The sequence below is a fragment of the Vipera ursinii genome (assembly GCF_947247035.1).
Source record: "Vipera ursinii genome assembly, chromosome: 1".
NCBI lineage: Eukaryota > Metazoa > Chordata > Lepidosauria > Squamata > Viperidae > Vipera > Vipera ursinii.
In genome coordinates, this window is record NC_139512.1 from 40,693,467 (window position 1) to 40,714,062 (window position 20,596).

Sequence of the window (20,596 nt, forward strand, 5' to 3'; positions counted from 1 at the left end):
TCAGAAGTCAGTGATAATTATGCTCCAATGTGTGGGGATCCCCTTCATGGATTACTGCCTTGTCGTGGCGAAGGGGCTTGCGTAATTCAATGAAGCTATGAGCTATGCCGTGCAGGGCCACCCAAGACGGACAGGTCATAGCAGAGAGTTCTGACAAAACGTGATCCACTGGAGAAGGAAATGGCAACCCACTCCAGTATCTTTGCCATGAAAACCCTATGGACAGTACCAAAAGGCAAAACGATATGACGCTGGAAGATGAGCCCCTCAGGTCGGAAGGCGTCCAATATGCTACTGGGGAAGAGCAGAGGGCTAGTACTAGTAGCGCCAGAAAGAATGAAGCGACTGGGCCAAAGCCGAAAGGACGCTCAGCTGTGGATGTGTCTGGTGGTGAAAGGAAAGTCCAATGCTGTAAAGATTTTTTCTCCATAGGAACCTGGAATGTAAGATCCATGAATCAAGGAAAACTGGACGTGGTCAAACAAGAGATGACAAGACTGAACATTGACATCTTAGGTATCAGTGAACTAAAATGGACAGGAATGGGTGAATTTAATTCAGATGACCATCAGGTATACTATTGTGGGCAAGAATCCTTCAGAAGAAATGGAGTAGCCTTCATAGTCAATAAAAGAGTAGGAAAAGCAATACTGGGATACAATCCTCAAAATGACAGAATGATCTCAGTTCGAATCCAAGGCAAACCATTCAATATCACAGTAGTCCAGGTCTATGCCCCAACCACCAGTGCTGAAGAGGATGAAATTGACCAGTTCTATGAAGCACTACAGCACCTTATAGAACTAACACCAAAAAATGATGTTCTTATCATCATGGGGGATTGGAATGCTAAAGTAGGAAGCCAAAAGATAACTGGAATAACAGGCAAGTTTGGCCTTGGAGTGCAAAATGAAGCAGGGCACAGGCTGATAGAATTCTGTCAAGAGAATACGATGGTCATAGCAAACACTCTTTTTCAACAACCCAAGAGACGGCTCTACACATGGACATCACCAGATGGTCAACACAGAAATCAGATTGACTATATGCTCTGCAGCCAAAGATGGAAAAGCTCTATACAGTCAGTAAAAACAAGACCAGGAGCTGACTGTGGCTCAGACCATGAGCTTCTCCTTGCAAAGTTTAGGCTTAAACTGAAGAAAGTAGGGAAAAGCACTAGGCCACTCAGGTATGAATTAAATCATATCCCTGTTGAATATACAGTAGAGGTGACAAATAGATTTAAGGAATTAGATCTGATAGACAGAGTGCCTGAAGAACTATGGACAGAGGTTCGCGACATTGTACAAGAGGTAGCAACCAAAACCATCCCAAAGAAAAAGAAATGCAAGAAAGCAAAATGGCTGTCTGAGGAAGCTTTGCAAATAGCTGAGGAAAGGAGGGAAGCGAAAGGCAAGGGAGAAAAAGAAAGATACGCCCAATTGAATGCAGAATTCCAGAGAATAGCTAGAAGAGATAAGAATGCCTTCTTAAATGAACAGTGCAAAGAAATAGAAGAAAACAATAGAATAGGGAGGACCAGAGATCTTTTCAAGAAAATTGGAGAAATGAAGGGAACGTTTAATGCAAAAATGGGCATGATAAAGGACCAAAATGGCAGGGACCTAACAGAGGCAGAAGAGATTAAGAAGAGGTGGCAAAATTACACAGAACAACTATACAAGAATGAGCTTAACGTCCCTGATAATCACAATGAGGTGGTCACTGACCTCGAGCCAGACATCCTAGAATGTGAAGTGAAGTGGGCCTTAGAAAAGCTGAGCAACAACAAAGCTAGTGGAAGTGACAGTATTCCAGCTGAGCTATTCAAAATCTTAAAAGACAATGCAGTAAAAGTGCTACACTCAATTTGCCAGCAAATTTGGAAAACTCAACAATGGCCACAGGATTGGAAAAGATCAGTTTACATTCCAATTCCAAAGAAAGGCAGTGCCAAAGAATGTTCAAACTATCGCACCATTGCACTCATTTCTCATGCTAGTAAAGTCATGCTTAAAATCCTACAAGCTAGACTTCAGCAGTATGTGGATCGAGAACTACCAGAAGTACAGGCAGGATTTCGAAGAGGCAGAGGAACTAGAGATCAAATTGCCAACATACGCTGGATCATGGAGAAAGCTAGGGAGTTCCAGAAAAACATCTACTTCTGCTTCATTGACTATGCTAAAGCCTTTGATTGTGTGGATCATAACAAACTGTGGCAAGTTCTTAAAGAGATGGGAGTACCAGACCATCTTATTTGTCTCTTGAGAAACCTATATGCGGGTCAAGAAGCAACAGTGAGAACTGGACACGGAACCACTGATTGGTTCAAAATTGGGAAAGGAGTCCGGCAAGGATGTATACTGTCGCCCTGCCTATTTAACTTATATGCAGAGCACATCATGAGAAAGGCAGGGCTAGATGAATCAAAAGTTGGAATTAAGATTGCCGGAAGAAATATCAACAACCTGAGATACGCAGATGATACCACTCTAATGGCAGAAAGTGAAGAAGAACTAAAGAGCCTCTTGTTGCGGGTGAGGAAGGAGAGTGCAAAACTTGGGTTGAAACTTAACATTAAGAAAACCAAGATCATGGCATCTGGCCCTCTCAATTCCTGGCAAATAGACGGGGAAGAAATGGAAGTAGTGACAGATTTTATTTTTCTGGGCTCCAAGATCACTGCAGATGGGGACTGTAGCCAAGAAATCAAAAGACGCTTGCTCCTGGGGAGGAAAGCCATGGCAAATCTAGACAGCACACTAAAAAGCAGAGACATCACCCTGTCAACAAAAGTGTGTATAGTCAAGGCTATGGTCTTCCCAGTTGCAATGTATGGCAGTGAAAGTTGGACCATAAGAAAGGCTGAGCGCCAAAGAATTGAGGCCTTTGAACTGTGGTGCTGGAGAAGACTCCTGCGAGTCCCTTGGACCGCAAGGCGATCAAACCGGTCAGTCCTAGAGGAGATCAATCCTGACTGCTCTTTAGAAGGCCAGATCCTGAAGCTAAAACTCAAGTACTTTGGCCACCTAATGAGAAGGAAGGACTCACTGGAGAAGAGCCTAATGCTGGGAAAGATCGAGGGCAATAGAAGAAGGGGACGACAGAGAATGAGGTGGCTGGATGGAGTCACTGAAGCAGTAGGCGTGAGCTTAAATGGACTCCAGAAGATGGTAGAGGACAGGAAGGCCTGGAGGAATGTTGTCCATAGGGTCGCGATGGGTCGGACACGACTTCGCAGCTAACAACAACAATGTGTGGGGATAATGAAAGATTTGGGCTTTAAAGGAAAACTGCAGCATTCAGAATGAATAGGATCTGGGGATGGGGAATATTTTGTTGGGTAACATGGGTGAAAATAAGATGAGACTATAGAAAAGCACATGGAGATGTAAGAATGAATGAGAATAGTCATAGGTTAGTACCTGCTTAAAAACAGCTTCAAATATATATTAATTAAGTAGATTAGATTAAGTATAAGATTATTTATTTAAATATAAATTTTTTTTTTTTAGTTTTTAAAGGTTTCTTTATTTAGATGGTATAATCCAGGTTTGGCTTTAGTTTTCCCAAATCTTAAGTCTCAGTGAGTTAATTCTGTAAATGCTGCTTCTCTATCAAATTGCTATACAAAAGAAATAATAATTTATATAATGTATTTTAATGAGTTTACTTTATACAGCAAATTTAATATTTTTTTTAAAAAAGCAAAGAATTGATTAGCTGGCAAATAACATCTTTTTAAATGTTTGCTCTCGGAAAAAGGCACTCCAAAAGTGGTTTTTAAAATCTTTCATCTTGAGACAATTAAACTCTGTGTAATTCTTCAGAAATCAAAATGTTCAGTATCTAAGTACTTACATGCTGAGGGAAAGAGGATTAATTGCTTTGTTAAAAGTTGGACTTAAGATCTGTTGATGTTGGCAGTTGATTGAAATAGTTGAAATATATCTCAGATTGTTACTCTATGCAATCTTCCTTTTGAATCTGAAGTCACACAACAGGGAGCCAGATTCAAAATGATTCACTCCCAGGCTAAAAGTTTCCTCCACCCTATGACGACTGTCAGACACAAACACAGAGAAATATAGAATTTCAGATGCAATCCAGTCACAGAATTCCCTCTACCTCATTCAGTGTTCCAAAGAGATACAGTATGTGCATACAATGGACAACTAAAATAATAGAAATTTTAGGAAAATTTGTAGTTAAGCAGCTATACATATTATCTTTGCCTATAGCTTTTCAGATGCCAAACGAGTACATAAATTAAGGTGCAAACTAGTTTTAAATGTGTCCCAAACCCTTCACTCTTAATTTAGTGGAGTTATGAAAGTGAAGTTGCTGTTGATGAGAATAATTCTTTTCTCCTTCCATTCAGTCATGTCCAATTCCTAATCAATACAATAAAAAGGGGCAATACAAATAATTATAGTAAAACAACTTGGGAAAGAGGATGGAAGATTGTCTATAAAAACTGTTCATCTCCCATAGACATTTTCTAAGAACTACTTAGCAATAAAACTGGCCCTAAATGTGCCTTTTTAAAAAAATTGCAGCTTTTCTTACACCAATAACTCACAGACTTATCAAGGGTCTTTCTGCATCAGAGTAAGCTTCAAGGCTTTAAAAATCACCTCTTTCTGCAATTGGATATTTACAAACAAGGATGATGTTGAAAATATGTGGTATGACAATCTTTTCTTAGTTGTGGAGATGTTTAAGTGAACATGTACTAACAAATAGATGCTGACAATATCTAATTTATGTGTTTAATGTATTTTAAAATTGTGTTCACCTCTTAAACCCAGTGTACAAGAGGTGGGGCTCTCATGCACCTGCTATGCCTTTCCACTGATTAAAAAAGTCAAAATAGAAAAGGCTGAAATAATTTCTCTGTTGCCACCTCCTGGACATGGAGGATAGAATCATGGTGATTAGTTGATTCTGCTCATCCTCCCCTCTACAGTATGTCCTGCCCAAAATAGGTGATAAATCAAGGTCACAGAAGATAAATAAAATCAAACTTGATTAAAGAGATATATAACATCTCTTTCTCAGTTGCCTAAAACTGGGAGTAATCCTTTTCCAAAATTCTCCTTAGGAAGAATTATTGGGGTAAATTGGATGAAATACAAGAATTCCAGTGCCTGATATATATTTTTTAATCTTAGGACCAATGCATCCCTGCATAAATAAGCATAGAGAAAGCTGCCTTCTTGTCTTCCAGTGAGAAGGTGGGTCTCTTCACTCATAATGGGGAAGTTGCTCTGGCTGCTTACATAGTAGCCTCTTGAATCTTCATTAGTCTGGAAAGCCTTTTTATGTATCCTAATATACATATTCAATGTGAAATAAGACGCTGTACTTGAATGGTTGACCAGATCATGGTAATACATGAATACACTGAACATACAACTTGAAAATCAATTTAGGAAAAAAAACCTGACCAGGAGTATTCAATGTTCCATTCAAATCAGGCTTTACATGAATAACTTTATGTTGAAAATATTGCAGATGATATGAAGATTCTAAAGAAAAATTAAATCTTCTTGGATATATCCTGAAATAAGGATGGATGCCAAAATGAAGCAACCTATTTCATAACCTTTATAAAGAGATAAAGATTATGACCACAGCAAAGAGAAAGAAAAAGCTAGCATAAATTCCTTTCTACCTATTCATACAGAAATAGAAGGTTCTTGAAGTAAATGCTTTGATAATCAGGGCTTCTTTAGCTTCTTTGAGATTCCAACCATTCATTAGGTGTGATTGGAAAGTGAACATTTTGCCTATTCTCTTTCCATAGATTTGTTTTAAAAAGATCAAATATTTTCTGTATTTAGCAGAGGGAAGGGCTGGAGTTGGACTCTGTGCAACTGTCAAGCATGCACATTGTTGAGTCTGTAGTCTGTGTGCAGTCTACATCTCTCCCCCCCAAATTGAAATATTTGGACACTTAACATTAATGCAAGTTTCATTAAAAAAGACTTTAGGGCTTGAAAAGTTCAAAGGCAATCAAGAAAGAAGCCAGCAATTGTAAAGATGGCTAGTTACTTATCATTAATAGCACATGTGAACTTACAAGATTTCAAAGAATGACAAAGTAATTAAATCATAAATAACTAATGGAAAGCACAACCAAGCTTTGCGTTTCTTCTAGCAAACAGGGACATTTAGGCTATATGTTATACAAGATTGTCTCTCTAACTTGATATTTTTGTGGGGTTTTTTGTTTTTGTGACGCATCTTCAAATGGCTCCTTTTCAAGTTTTATGTTCCAGGAAAAGTCTTTTCAGTTTTCTCAAGCTTTTAAATGAATTTGAGTCTTTAATAGATACTATATTGCATAATTATATAAGAATAATATATTAAATATAGCATTGATTATAATATATATTATAAAATATTAATAGATCTCCAAAGTTCCTTCCAATCCATGTTTCTATGTTCTATTTTGAAATGCTAGGCTGCTACTTTTACTTTTACAAAATAATGAGTTGTTTGTTAGTATCTGATTATTAGTGTAAGTCACATGGATGGTGTTCAGAATGAACAGTAAGATTCATACTAAATAAAAAATATAAATGTAATTGTTTGAAAAGAAAAAAACCAGGGGAGACCAAACAGCTGTTTTATTGGGTGCATAAATCTATTTTCCTATATTTTTTCCAACAATTTTGGATTGTTTTCTGTAGCAATTTGTTATATTTAAAAAAACATGAGAATTACCCATTTCTGTCTAGGTTGTTTTGAAAACGCAGAAGTGTATAACTTTTTGCACACCTTTTCCAAATATAAAATCTTTTGCAAGGAATTGTTCCTAATCTAATGTATTTTTGTTTCTACCTTTACTCTAGAATTTCCATTTTTATGCACAGCTTTAGACTGGAGAATGGCATTGCAAAACTGATCTAGTGGTTAAGGCACCAGTCTAGAAAGTGGGAGACCGTAAGTACAAGTCCCCCCTTATTTACTGAAAGCCAGCTGGGTGACTTTGGGCTAGTCACTCTCTCTCAGCCCAACTCACCTTACAGAGTTGTTGTGGGGAAACCAGGAAGTGGAAGGTGTGCTGTATAAGTTTGCCCCTTTAAGTTATTCCTAAAAAAAATAAAGGAGGGGTACAAATAAATAAATAAAGTAAATTGTATTAAAATAAGAACTGAACAAAATTCTCCTTAGGTGCTGCCCTTGACATAGTCCAATTAGTGTTAGATGTTAAGAGTACTACACTAATACAATTTGTTCCCCAGCAGCAACTAGGATGGGGGACAAGGGGGGAGGTGAAAGGAATGATGAAAACAAAGACACACTGTTGTGAAACAGACTCCATTCCTTTTGTACCTTTTTGGGGGTACATGCTGCTCAATAGAAGACATGGTTGCTGGTCAATGGTGACAGAATGGAAGAGGTTAACGTCAACAAATTTTTTCAAGAAGATTCCCGATCACCAGTACTGTTTGTTGTTGCACTGATTCCTCTGTCAACAATACTGAGTAATTCAGGCCATAGCTATCAAATCAAAAACTATTATTATTATTATTATTATTATTATTATTATTATTATTATTATTATTATTATTATTATTATTATTATTATTATTATTATTTTATTATCTGCCAGGCTATCCCACCTCTTTTATATGGATGATTTGAAGATATATGGAAAAATACCATCTGAAATAGAATCGCTGCTCAACACTATCCTATTGCAGTGGAATTTGAACTGGACAAATACGTCGTGCTTGCCATGAAACGGGAAAATAGTGAAAACTAATGGAATCAAGATGCCCTATGGAAATAATGTCAAGAATCTGGATGACGCTGATCACTATAAATACCTGGCATCCTTCAAGCTAACAACATCAAGCACAGTGAAGTAAAAAAAAAGATTAGAAATGAATACATCAAAAGAGTGAATAAGATCTTAAAATCCAAACTCAGTAGAGGAAATACCATCAAGGCAATCAACACTTGGACAATTCCAGTCAGATACACCACTGGAATAGTGGACTGGACTCAAGTACACCTAAAGGCTCTGGGTAGGAAGACCAGAACAATAATGACAATGAATCATGCCCTTCATCCTTGCAGCAACATTGACAGACTCTACCTACCAAGGCAAATAGATGAATGTTGCAAGTACATCAGATGGTTGAAGAAGAAAAAAAGGCTTTGGAAGAATATCTGACAGTGAAGAAGTTGCACTGAAGCTAGTATAGCAGGAAGGCATACTGAGTACTGGAGAGACCAAAACGGCCTACAAGAAATATCAAAGGAAGAAGAGAAAGGAGGCGTGGAAGACAAAGCATTACATGGCTAGTACATTGAAAAATAGCAGAGAAAGTAGATAATAGCAGGACCCGACAATGGCTAAGAGCAGGAAAGTTGAAGAAAGGGACAGAGGGGCTAATTCTGGCTGCACAAGATCAAGCCTTAAGAACAAATGCATACAAAGCTGGAATTGAGAAGCCAGCAATAGACAGTAAGTGCCACTAGGCAAAAAAGCTGAAAAAACAGGTTAGCTGCTGCAAGAAGATCGCACAGACTGACTACAAGCAGTGGCGTGACAAAGTAGCAACAATGGTGCATTGGAAGATCTGCAAGAAATATCATTTGCCTGCAAGCAAGAACTGGTAGGACTATAAAACAGGGAAAGTCATAGAAAATGAAGAAGCTAAATTGCTTTGGGACTTTAGAATTCAAACAGACAACTACCTGCCACATAACACCCCAGACTTAATAACTATTGATAAGAAAGACAGTAAAGTCTGGCTCTCACCACATTCTGGTGAGAGAGAAATTCCCAGAGGATGGGCTCCAGCACAAGTCCAAAAGCTCAGAAGACTAAACCTCTGGTCCTGGTGACCGAAGCAGATTGGATCCTGCAACATTATCCTAGGACACATATATTTGCCTTCATTCATTAATTAAGGCTGCACAAAATATAGAAACCCAAACATACTCTGAACTCTAAAAAAATGGAATAAATCATTTAGCAAAAGCTGCGATGAGAAATCTCCAGCCATTGTACCACATGTCACAATGGAGTGACAGTGTGTGAGTTGGGCAACTATATCAAATCGTTTAATAAATAAATGTATACATATGTCCTTGATCTAATTATAATAATAATCAGTTCACTCTTGTAGGAAGAATCATGTATTCTTGGACAGGATGGAGAAGAGAGAGAGAGAGAGAGAAAGACCAGAACCAGAAAACAGAAAGAATGTGAGTATCATAGAAAGCTAAAAGGGCAGACTTTTTTCGTATCTATAACCAGTATGTTAGAAAGGTTCCTGCACATTTTGTCCCCAAAAGGAAGACAACTTAAAAACATGTCCACCTGAAAAAAATTGTGAAGCTTGTTAGCATGAACTAAGCATTCACCATTACAGAGTGAAAGCAGCATTAAAGTACTGTTAAACATGAAAGTATTTGCACATGCAGACAACCAAGGATCAATTTTGAAGTAGTATGCAACAATGTGCATCTTCCAAAGCACATTGTTGTTTTAATGCTTCAGGTAGGGTGCTCCTCTTGTGCCATGTGTAAAACACATCCTTCATGTGCTTTGCAAAAACCTATTAATTTTCAATTTCTATATGAAGAAGACGAGCTATTCTAGAATATAAAATGAAAAGTATTGCTTTCTAAAAAGAAACACTGCACTCTAAAGATTTCTACAAGCCTCTTCTTTGTGTGTTATTACAAATAAAGATTTCTGAATCAGCCATCTCCATGGCTTTATAAGTGTTAGACTGCAATTCTTGTAATTCCCAGTTAGCACAAACACAATCTAGAGACTCCAAGCAGTGACTGCTAAGTAAGATTGTTTATTGTTTATATAATCTCAGCTTGGACATTTCTCTAAGGTCCCTTTCAATTTCTGTTCCCAATATAGCAGCATATAGCATTACAGTATTTTACAGTTTATGGAATCATTTATAAGGAGTGAAAGTAGGAATCTCCACTCATTTGTTTATGTTATTAATGGAATTAGCTGAATGGAAGTTAGGCCCAAACAAAATCTATTTGCTAAGGGAGGAAAACAGGCTGGAAGCAAAGAAAGGGAATGAATGAATATATCTTGCTAATGGCTGGCTAATTAATATAGATATAATTATGTTAAGCTTCTCTATTAAATGAGCAGACCTGGAGTATTAGTTACATTTCAATTCTTAAAAACAGATCCATTTTTCAGTTATATCTTAATCTGCAGAGCCTTTACTAGCCTGAATAGAAGTAAGGATGACAAACAGGCAGACGATTAGCAGAGCACATCCATGAACACCAACAAGCAGTCAGAAGACATGACGAAAATTCCTTAATTTCACAATACGTGGACAGACTTAACCATAGTTTCAACTGGGAAACTGTGCCCATCCTAGACCAAGCCAAGTCCAAAAATGCTAGGGAATTCCTGGAAGCCTGGCACTCTGACAAATCAGTTATCAACAGGCACATAGAGATAAATGGCATCTACATGTCATTCAAAAAAGACAATCAAAAAGCCAAAAAGGAATTAAAAAGACCAAAACACCTTTTCACTAGCAATCAACACCCAGATGAGCAGAGATTAACACCAAGATTAACAAAATACCAATAATCAAGAAGTAAACAATATCCAGGTGCGGGGTTGAAGATGCAACATATTTTCACATATGGTGGACATGTAAAAAGGTTAAGGCCTTTTGGATTAAAATTTGGTGGAATATACAGAAGATCTTTAAAAGGAGGATAAAGTTTTGTCCGCAATTTTTTTTGTTGGGAATAATTGTTGATGCTACAGTGGTGGACTCCAAGTTGATGCTGAATTTAGTCACGGCAGCAAGACTTTTGATAGGACAATATTGGAAGAAAGAGGAGCTGCCGACTATAGAAGAATGGACTTTAAAGGTTTCCGACCTGGCAGAGATGGCGAAGATATCGGCTTATTTGAAAGATCACTCGCAAGAACGTTATATTATGGAATGGAGAAAGTGGATTGAGTTTATCCAGAACAAGTATAGGGTTAAGAAGTTTTATCTAGCATTCGAATAAGTCTTCCTTCGTGTTTTTTCTTTTCTTTTCCTATTTTCTTTTTTTATATATATTTAATAATGTTAAGTTTTGTTTGTTCTTATATAAGTTAGAGAGTTATGGTTTTTAGAATTTATGGTTGTTAGTATATGGTTGCTTATGATTGCTTTTATATATATATACCTTGTATTTAGCTCTGGGAAGTCCGGGGGGGGAGGGGGGTGGGGGGGAGGGAGGGGAGGGAAGAGGGAGGGGGGAAGGGGGGAGGGAAGGGGGGAGGGAAGAGGTAGGGGGGAGGTAGGGAGGGGAGGGTGGAGGGGGATGGGGGTTTTTAATGGAAAATTGTATTGTAAAACTTTTCAATAAAAAAAAAAGAAGTAAACAATATCCCAATCAAAGAAATACCAACTCAGACAAGCTAACAATAAGCAAAAGCCTAATCAAGAAACTACCAAGACCACTCCCACCAATACTGACAGCCACTAGTAAAATGAGACCAAATTCCACTCCCTACTGGCACTACTGATGTTACCAAGTTTGGTAATGAAACATCTGCAAGAAAACAACCAAGTTCAGAGAGGACCAAGGACCCCCACAATATAAATTAAAATCACATAATCTTTTACAATTGAATAGCAAACAACAACCTAAAAATAAATCAAAAAGCAGAATAAAAATTTAACAACAACAGTAATGCCTTCTTTTAATCTTCTCTTCAATAGCCTGAATATATGCAGCTGTTTCAACTATAAAGATGGTGGGATATCCATGTTTAAATTGTACAGATGTGCGAATGCTGTTAAATATTAAATGAGCCTTTTACATGAGTCTCAAGGGACAGTAGAAAATTGTTCTTATGCTTTCTTCCAATCCAGTTCCTACACCAACTGCTATTATTCATCTTGTATGGAAAACATCTTTGGAATAGAGGCAATTCCTATCAGGCATATTATACAAAAAGTTAACTATTTGAATGCTGCAATTCATTATAGAGACCTTGGTTTCAGGCACATTAGAAATACATTAGAAATTCTCCTTCTCTTTCACCCTCACAGAGACACACAAGGATGCATGCACACAGAGAGAAAAACACTTGTCTTCTTAAAATCTCTGGACAAATTTCTTCTGCAGTCTTATCTATTTGCGGACACATCAAAATTAGTGATGAATATATATGGAAAATAAGAGGGAATGCTACAGCCAACGTCCTCACTACGGTAAACTTCTGGCTGTAAAAGCCTGTACTTCCAGTTGATGGCAACAAAGAATTAGAGGTTTTTACAATGTTTCTTGCCATCTAATGGTCATCTGAATTGTGCAGCCCAGATATGGTATCAATATCAAATGTCCAATGCTTAAAAACTCATTAGCAGTTAAATGAAATTCTGTCATTCAATTTAAAACCAAGGGAAGTCCATAAATAAGAACTCTGCCTTCAGTAAACAAGAAAATATTAAATACTTCATTCTACTATACATTCTACTTCATTCTACTATATACTATATATTCTTTCAGAGCAAAAACTCTTTTTGGGCAAATCAGGATGAAATATATAGCATTATATTGTCAGAATTATTTTTAAACAACAGTATTAATTAATGAACTTTTATTGTCAAAGTGCAACCATGTATACATTGAGATTAGCTGAGCCTCCCTTCGTGCTCCCACCCCCCAACTCATATTGACAACAAACCTCCATCTTATTACACCATGTGAACTAATTGTACCACACACCGGCCTCGCAAGTCAATTCTGCATAAAGTTTATAAAAATTATTTCCCGTTCAAAAGCCTAACAGCCCACGGATAAAAGCTGTTTTTCAGCCTGTTGGTGCGGCTGGCTATACTCCTATATCTCCTACCCGATGGTAGGAGAGTAAAGAGATACCGTCCAGGGTGTGAGTCATCCCTGAGAATTTTCCTCACTCTTCCAAGGCAACGAGCCCTGGCGATGTCATCCAGTGGTGTCAGGGAACAGCCCACAATGTCTTGTGCTGTACTCACCACCCTTTGTAATACTTTCCTATCCGTGGCTGTCAGACCAGCATACCAAACCACAATACCATACGAGAGGATGCTGTCTATAGTAGACCGGTAAAAGAGGGTCATTAGCTGTTGTTCTACCCTGTTCTTCCGCAAGACCCTGAGAAAGTGAAGCCTCTGTTGGGCCTTTCTAGCCACCTGGGTTGTATTAACTTTGCATATTAATACATACATATTAACATGCAAGATATTACTATCATTAAGAATAAATGACTATCTTGCACCATTTTTGTTGCCCGTCTCTGGACTTGCTCAATCTTATCAATATCTTTTTTTAAGTAAGTTCTCCAGAATTGGGCACAGTATTCCAAATGGGGTCTGATTAGAGCCCTATATAGTGGGACTAGGACTTCTTTTTCCCCGCTGTTGATCCCTCTAGTGATACATCCCAGAATTTTATTTGCTTTCACAGGTGTCTGGCCACACTGTTTACTCATTTGGCAGTCATCTGCTATGAGCACATTTTATTCTATTGTTCTGTCTAGCAATGTACCCTTGATACTGTACCCTGCCAGAGGATTCTTTTATATTTAGAAACATTGAATTGCAGTTTCCACATTTTTGACCAATTTTCCAGCAATGCCAAATTGTTTTCCATGTTACAAATATCCCAGGAATGTCAACTCTATTACATTATATATATGCTACATTATTATATGCTACTTACAAACACATTGAAAAGAACAGGACCCAGGACCTGGCCTTGTGATACACCACTTGTGACTGGTCTCTGTTCAGTGCCCATTAAAAAAATCACACACTGGGTTTTACCTCTGAGCCAGCTTCCTATCCACTGAATCACCCAGTGGTTAAGCCCTAGCCTGTACAACTTTTTATGAGCTCATTATGGGGAACTGTATCAAATGCTTTGCTAAAAATCCAGATAGGCTATGTCCACAGCCTTACCTTCATCCAAAACATTTGTGACATACTTAAGAAAGTCAGTCAGATTTGTTTGACATGATCTACCCTCAGTAAAGCCATGGGTCCATCACCTTGTGCACTTTCAAATGTTTGTTAATCCTTTTTCCCCCCAGGAGTGATTATATTAACTTCACTGCTGCAGAAGTTAAGCTCACTGGCCTATACAGGGAGTGCAGAATTATTAGGCAAGTTGTATTTTTGAGGATTAATTTTATTATTGAACAACAACCATGTTCTCAATGAACCCAAAAAACTCATTAATATCAAAGCTGAATATTTTTGGAAGTAGTTTTTAGTTTGTTTTTAGTTATAGCTATTTTAGGGGGATATCTGTGTGTGCAGGTGACTATTACTGTGCATAATTATTAGGCAACTTAACAAAAAACAAATATATACCCATTTCAATTATTTATTTTTACCAGTGAAACCAATATAACATCTCAACATTCACAAATATAAATTTCTGACATTCAAAAACATAACAAAAACAAATCAGTGACCAATATAGCCACCTTTCTTTGCAAGGACACTCAAAAGCCTGCCATCCATGGATTCTGTCAGTGTTTTGATCTGTTCACCATCAACATTGCGTGCAGCAGCAACCACAGCCTCCCAGACACTGTTCAGAGAGGTGTACTGTTTTCCCTCCTTGTAAATCTCACATTTGATGATGGACCACAGGTTCTCAATGGGGTTCAGATCAGGTGAACAAGGAGGCCATGTCATTAGATTTCCTTCTTTTATACCCTTTCTTGCCAGCCATGCTGTGGAGTACTTGGACGCGTGTGATGGAGCATTGTCCTGCATGAAAATCATGTTTTTCTTGAAGGATGCAGACTTCTTCCTGTACCACTGCTTGAAGAAGGTGTCTTCCAGAAACTGGCAGTAGGACTGGGAGTTGAGCTTGACTCCATCCTCAACCCGAAAAGGCTCCACAAGCTCATCTTTGATGATACCAGCCCAAACCAGTACTCCACCTCCACCTTGCTGGCGTCTGAGTCGGACTGGAGCTCTCTGCCCTTTACCAATCCAGCCACGGGCCCATCCATCTGGCCCATCAAGACTCACTCTCATTTCATCAGTCCATAAAACCTTAGAAAAATCAGTCTTGAGATATTTCTTGGCCCAGTCTTGACGTTTCAGCTTGTGTGTCTTGTTCAGTGGTGGTCGTCTTTCAGCCTTTCTTACCTTGGCCATGTCTCTGAGTATTGCACACCTTGTGCTTTTGGGCACTCCAGTGATGTTGCAGCTCTGAAATATGGCCAAACTGGTGGCAAGTGGCATCTTGGCAGCTGCACGCTTGACTTTTCTCAGTTCATGGGCAGTTATTTTGCGCCTTGGTTTCTCCACACGCTTCTTGCAACCCTGTTGACTATTTTGAATGAAACGCTTGATTGTTCGATGATCACGCTTCAGAAGCTTTGCAATTTTAAGAGTGCTGCATCCCTCTGCAAGATATCTCACTATTTTTGACTTTTCTGAGCCTGTCAAGTCCTTCTTTTGACCCATTTTGCCAAAGGAAAGGAAGTTGCCTAATAATTATGCACACCTGATACAGGGTGTTGATGTCATTAGACCACACCCCTTCTCATTACAGAGATGCACATCACCTAATATGCTTAATTGGTAGTAGGCTTTCGAGCCTATACAGCTTGGAGTAAGACAACATGCATAAAGAGGATGATGTGGTCAAAATACTCATTTGCCTAATAATTCTGCACTCCCTGTAGTTGCCAGTTTCTTCCCCAGCACCTTTCCTGTGGATGGGTACAATATTAGCTGTTTGCCAGTCCTGGGGAACTTCACCTGTTAGAAGAGACTGGTTAAACAGGTTAGTTAATGGTCCAGCAAGCACACCTAGACATTTCCTCAGAACTCTGGGATGAATACCATCCAGACCCATTTAGTTAAAAATAAGTCTTTGGTCATCAACACCTCAAGATGCAACCAGCAACTTTTAAAATATGAAATCCAGTGTCCTTTATCCCATCCCTCAAAAACAAGTTATACTGCATTTTTCTTCAATAAAGAATAGAAATGTACTCTTCATCAGGTATATAGGCATCCCAAAGTGCCCAATTAAATACAGCTTACTTACACATATTCCTTATGCTTAATATGTAGAATATTTAAACATATTGACATATTTAGATCTGCCTCACACTGGTCTTTGAAAGTTTAGAGGCTGGTCTGGAGCTCCTTTCCTCTGGCCTTGATAGATAAGTGGTCACACCCATAGAGACAAGATAAGGAGTAAGTTCCAAGGATGACTTTTTCCAAGAAAGACTGTTTAACTTTTGATCAGGCACCCTAGTGAGGTAAAGAAAGGAAACACTTTATATGGAATTACACTGAGAGAGGATTTGAATAAAGGATGGCATTCTAGAGGAGGGGCTGAATGAAACGTACATAGGGTTTTGTAAAACAGTACATAGGGTTTTGTAAAACACATGGTTCACCTACTTAACAGCTTGCTGTCATCGCTCTTGGGTGAAGAATACTTAGCTTCATGCAATTGCCTGCTTCATTCACCTGGTAAGCAACAAAATTCTAAGACCCCATTCATAAAATTATTCACAAGAGAAAATTAATCCACCTTCTTTTAGCAGAGAATATTGCCGTTTCCAGATAACAGTTATAGATCAAGGACCATCTTCAATGTTATTTATATTACAAACTATTAAAAACTGTGTTTTTAATAATTGTATTAATTTTCTTAAATAGTTCCAATGTTGCTTTCCCACTCCAATTCTAATAGTAATCTATGCATGTTTAGATTGTTCCTTTGGGTAGGGAAAAGTAATTTTCAAAGCAAGACTTCTTTATATCCTTTTTATTAAAAAAAACCCATTGGAATAAAACCACGAATGTTTTTGTATGTATTTATACTTTGCATGTAAATCTCTGCAAGGCTTCAATTGTGTTGACCCATCTTAATTACTGTACAGCATAGAATCCTGAGAATACCAGTAAAGAGGGAAGATGCTCTCTATCAAAACTGCCTATTTTTTTCAAAACTGAAATGTAGCTTTCATTAGCATATTTATATTACATATTTTTATAAAGTCTGTTTGAAGGGAAAAAATCTAGCCTATGGATTTATTTACCTATTGTATATTTTCTAGCTATATCTGTTGTTTGCTGATTCTTATAATATGAAAGGTATGATATGTCCCAAATGAAACTCCTCATGCTATTTATTTTTAGGGTCCATATATAGTAATTCTATTAATGCTTATTTTTTTAGTATTGAAACTAAAGTTTATTTTTTCTCATAATGTTAATATTTTATCTGGCATTTCTACTGAAAGACTTTGAAATAAAACAGAATTTTGAAAGAGACATAATTTTAAATGCCACAATTCAACTCAGAATAGTTAAATATTTCTTATTCCAGATTTTTGCTTCTTTTTTATTTTTTCTGAATTGGGATAAAATTATTATTTAAATTGTTAATGTCTTTGGTGATATTTGAAAGCCTTGTTTTTCGTCACTGTATTTAAAATATTAACTGTCCCCATTTGTATTTTATGAAGAAAGGTGTTTTTTTTAAGCAAATATACGGTAAAAATGTTTTTGTTATCTCTATGCTTCTGCAGATTCTAACAATTCCATTCTAATGCATATTTAAATTGCTTAATCAGATTTCCTATTGAGTCAAGTTTTTTTCAAGTGGCCTTCACCTGTCATGCCCACCGATGGGGCATTTTCCTCCTTTATCATTTCTTCTCTCCAGGATGCTGTCCCAGCCATCTTCTACTCATCCTTTGGCATTTTGGGAATTGTCCTTAAACTTTTTTTTTTACTATTTATCATGCCAATTGGTTAGTTATTAATTAACTATAAATTAGTGCAAAAAATAAAAAAAACTAAATTGGATCAACATACCATTTTCTCCAGTGGCTGACCACGCCCTTCACTAGCTGTAACTTTCTAAGCACTGAGAGAGGACTCTTTCCCAGGCCCAAATAGAAATAAGCTTAGTTAACTTTCTAGCCCCCATGATTGGAAGAACAGACATGTTTAAGGGCCTTCTGAAAGACCAGCAAGTTCAGGGCCAGTCTGATGATGATTATGATGATGATCTTATCCATTCAGTCGTGTCTGACTCTTGATGATTCTGTGGGCCAAGTCCCTCCCATTTTCTGAACTTGCACTGCTTCTTTGAGTTTTTCTATGCTGTGGCTGGTGTTCAATCTAATCTTGGAGAAATGTTCCAAATAGTAGGCACGGTGACAGAAATGAAGATCCTGTTGAGCTGCTGAATGAAAAAAAAGGATAAAAAGTTTGGAGAGATTGATTTGATACATTCACAAATGTCAATTGTTTATCAATTTAGCTCCTGCATGAAGTTCAAATGATACCTTTGCCGTGATTATATATATATATATATATATATATATATATATATATATATATATATATATATATATATATATATATATATATATATATATATGTTTCAAATGTTAACTCTTTAGATTACCTTGCTAGGCCCCAAACATGGGGCAAATCTTTATTTCCTGTTTTCAGCCTATCTTGAAGGCTATCGAACAGGCAGTAGTCACACCGGACAATTCCTATATTTGTGTAAATTAATTCTTTAATTCTTTGTTAGTAATTTACACACATATATATATATATATATATATATATATATATATATATATATATGGATCCTTGGTTTTTCGGGTTTTTCCCCGCGTAGAACTAAAGGTGTAGGCGCAACGTTTCGACGGAATCCCATCCGTCATCATCAGGCTTCCCATCGCAAACCTCCACATGGAACACTTTGAAACCCTCGCTCTAGAAAAATCCAACCACAAACCCAAACTCTGGCTCAGATACGTAGATGACACCTTCGTAATCTGGCCACACGGCAAAGAAAAACTGGATGACTTCCTCATACACCTCAATAGCCTACACCCCAAAATACAATTCACCATGGAAACGGAAGCTAACAATCAACTTCCCTTCCTTGATGTCTTAGTCTACAAGAAATCCAACGGCTCCCTAGGACACACTATCTACCATAAAAAAACACACACAAACCGCTATCTGAACGCACTCTCACACCACCACCCAGCACAGATCAACTCTGTAGCCAAGACACTCATCTCCAGAACAAAACACCTAGCTGACGAACAACACCTAAAAACCGAACTACACACTCTCACTAATGTACTAACAGCCAATGGATTCCAAAGAAACACGATTACCAACTTAATCCGAAGAGAGACACCCACAAAAACCCAAGACAGAGAACAAGAAAATGGCAAAGCCCTCCTCCCATACTTAAAAGGGACCACAGACAGAATCAGCAAGGTCCTCCAAAAACACAACATCAAAACAGCATTCTACACAGACAGAAAAATATCCACCATCCTAAGAAACCCCAAGGACATAATTGGGTTAGAAAACCAAGGAGTATACGAAATCCCATGCACCACCTGCCCCACCACATGCATCGGACAAACCAACAGAAGAATAAGTGCACGCATTGAAGAGCACAAAAACTCACTCAGAAAGGGAGAACAAACTTCATCCCTGGTCCAACACTTTGAAGCCACGGGACATGAAATTGATTTTAAAAAAACCAAAACTATCGCCAAAATTGAACATTTTAACAACAGAATAATCAGAGAAGCCATTGAGATAGAAAAACGCCCCCACAGCATGAATAAACGAGATGATACCTCTCGTCTACCAGCCATTTGGAAACCCGCCTTGATTGACAGACGAGGCCCAACCACCAAGAATGATACCAGACCCAAACTCATGATAACATCACATGACATCACCACCACACAACCATTCAAAAAGCAAATCCGAACCCACAACGATAAAGACACACAACCACAAAACGGAAACCTAACTACAGCTGCAACATCAGCCACTTTAAACCCCTCCAAACCACACAATAAGCAAACTGACACCCACTATAAAAACATGGCACCACCACAAACACGAAGCCAAACAAAAGCAGCACAACTCACCAGCTCAGGTCTGGAGCTGGCAGCTGAGACCAGCCCATCCACTCAGAACACCCCCCCCACCCAATCAGAACACACCCACCATTCAAAACACACTCCCACCCAATCAGAACACACTTGGTCCCCTACCCAATCAGAGCACACCTCCACAGAACACACCCCCTCTGGCAGTTTAAAAAAGGAACAAACAGCCACATGCTTCTCCCAGAAGAAGGAAGCTAAAGCCTGATGATGACGGATGGGATTCCGTCAAAACGTTGCGCCTACACCTTTAGTTCTACGCGGGGAAAAACCCGAAAAACCAAGGATCCACATACAGGCACCCGCGAAAACCTCAGAAAACATATATATATGTTCTGTTAGCAAATTATTATTAGCAAATTATTCAAATTGCTAATAAAGAATTTGGGAGGCTAAGATGATCATTTCGAACTATTTATGTTCTCATCAGTTAGTCATACCCTTTATCTGAGATTCGAACCCGGGCTGATTATATATCAGGCAGTGTTTTAACCTCCTGAGCCACGGGTTCCTTCTCTCTTATATTAGCTGGAAGGCAAGGCAAATGTATGTTTAAGTATTTGTCAAGGTTATATATGTATGTGTGTGTGT

General features: G+C 38.0%; 1 protein-coding gene and 2 long non-coding RNA genes across 4 annotated transcripts in view; 1 reads left to right on the forward strand and 2 right to left on the reverse strand.

Annotated features, from left to right (window-relative positions):
• Window positions 1–20,596, reverse strand: part of LOC310650755 — an 852,012-nt gene that overhangs the window by 743,913 nt on the left and 87,503 nt on the right. The gene's annotated exons all lie outside the window — the stretch shown is intronic.
• Window positions 5,592–16,149, reverse strand: LOC310634999. The gene is made up of 3 exons (XR_014491302.1): window positions 16,090–16,149; window positions 7,034–7,104; window positions 5,592–5,611 (listed from the first exon to the last, which is right to left on the reverse strand). It is a non-coding gene; the product is annotated as an uncharacterized lncRNA (long non-coding RNA).
• The window catches only part of PRIMA1 (proline rich membrane anchor 1), a 95,202-nt gene continuing 90,938 nt past the window's right edge, over window positions 16,333–20,596 (forward strand). For both annotated transcript variants that reach the window (XM_083379474.1, XM_083379477.1), the window contains exon 1: window positions 16,333–16,526. The gene's annotated coding sequence lies outside the window, so the exon portion shown is untranslated. The remainder of the gene's footprint in view (window positions 16,527–20,596) is intronic.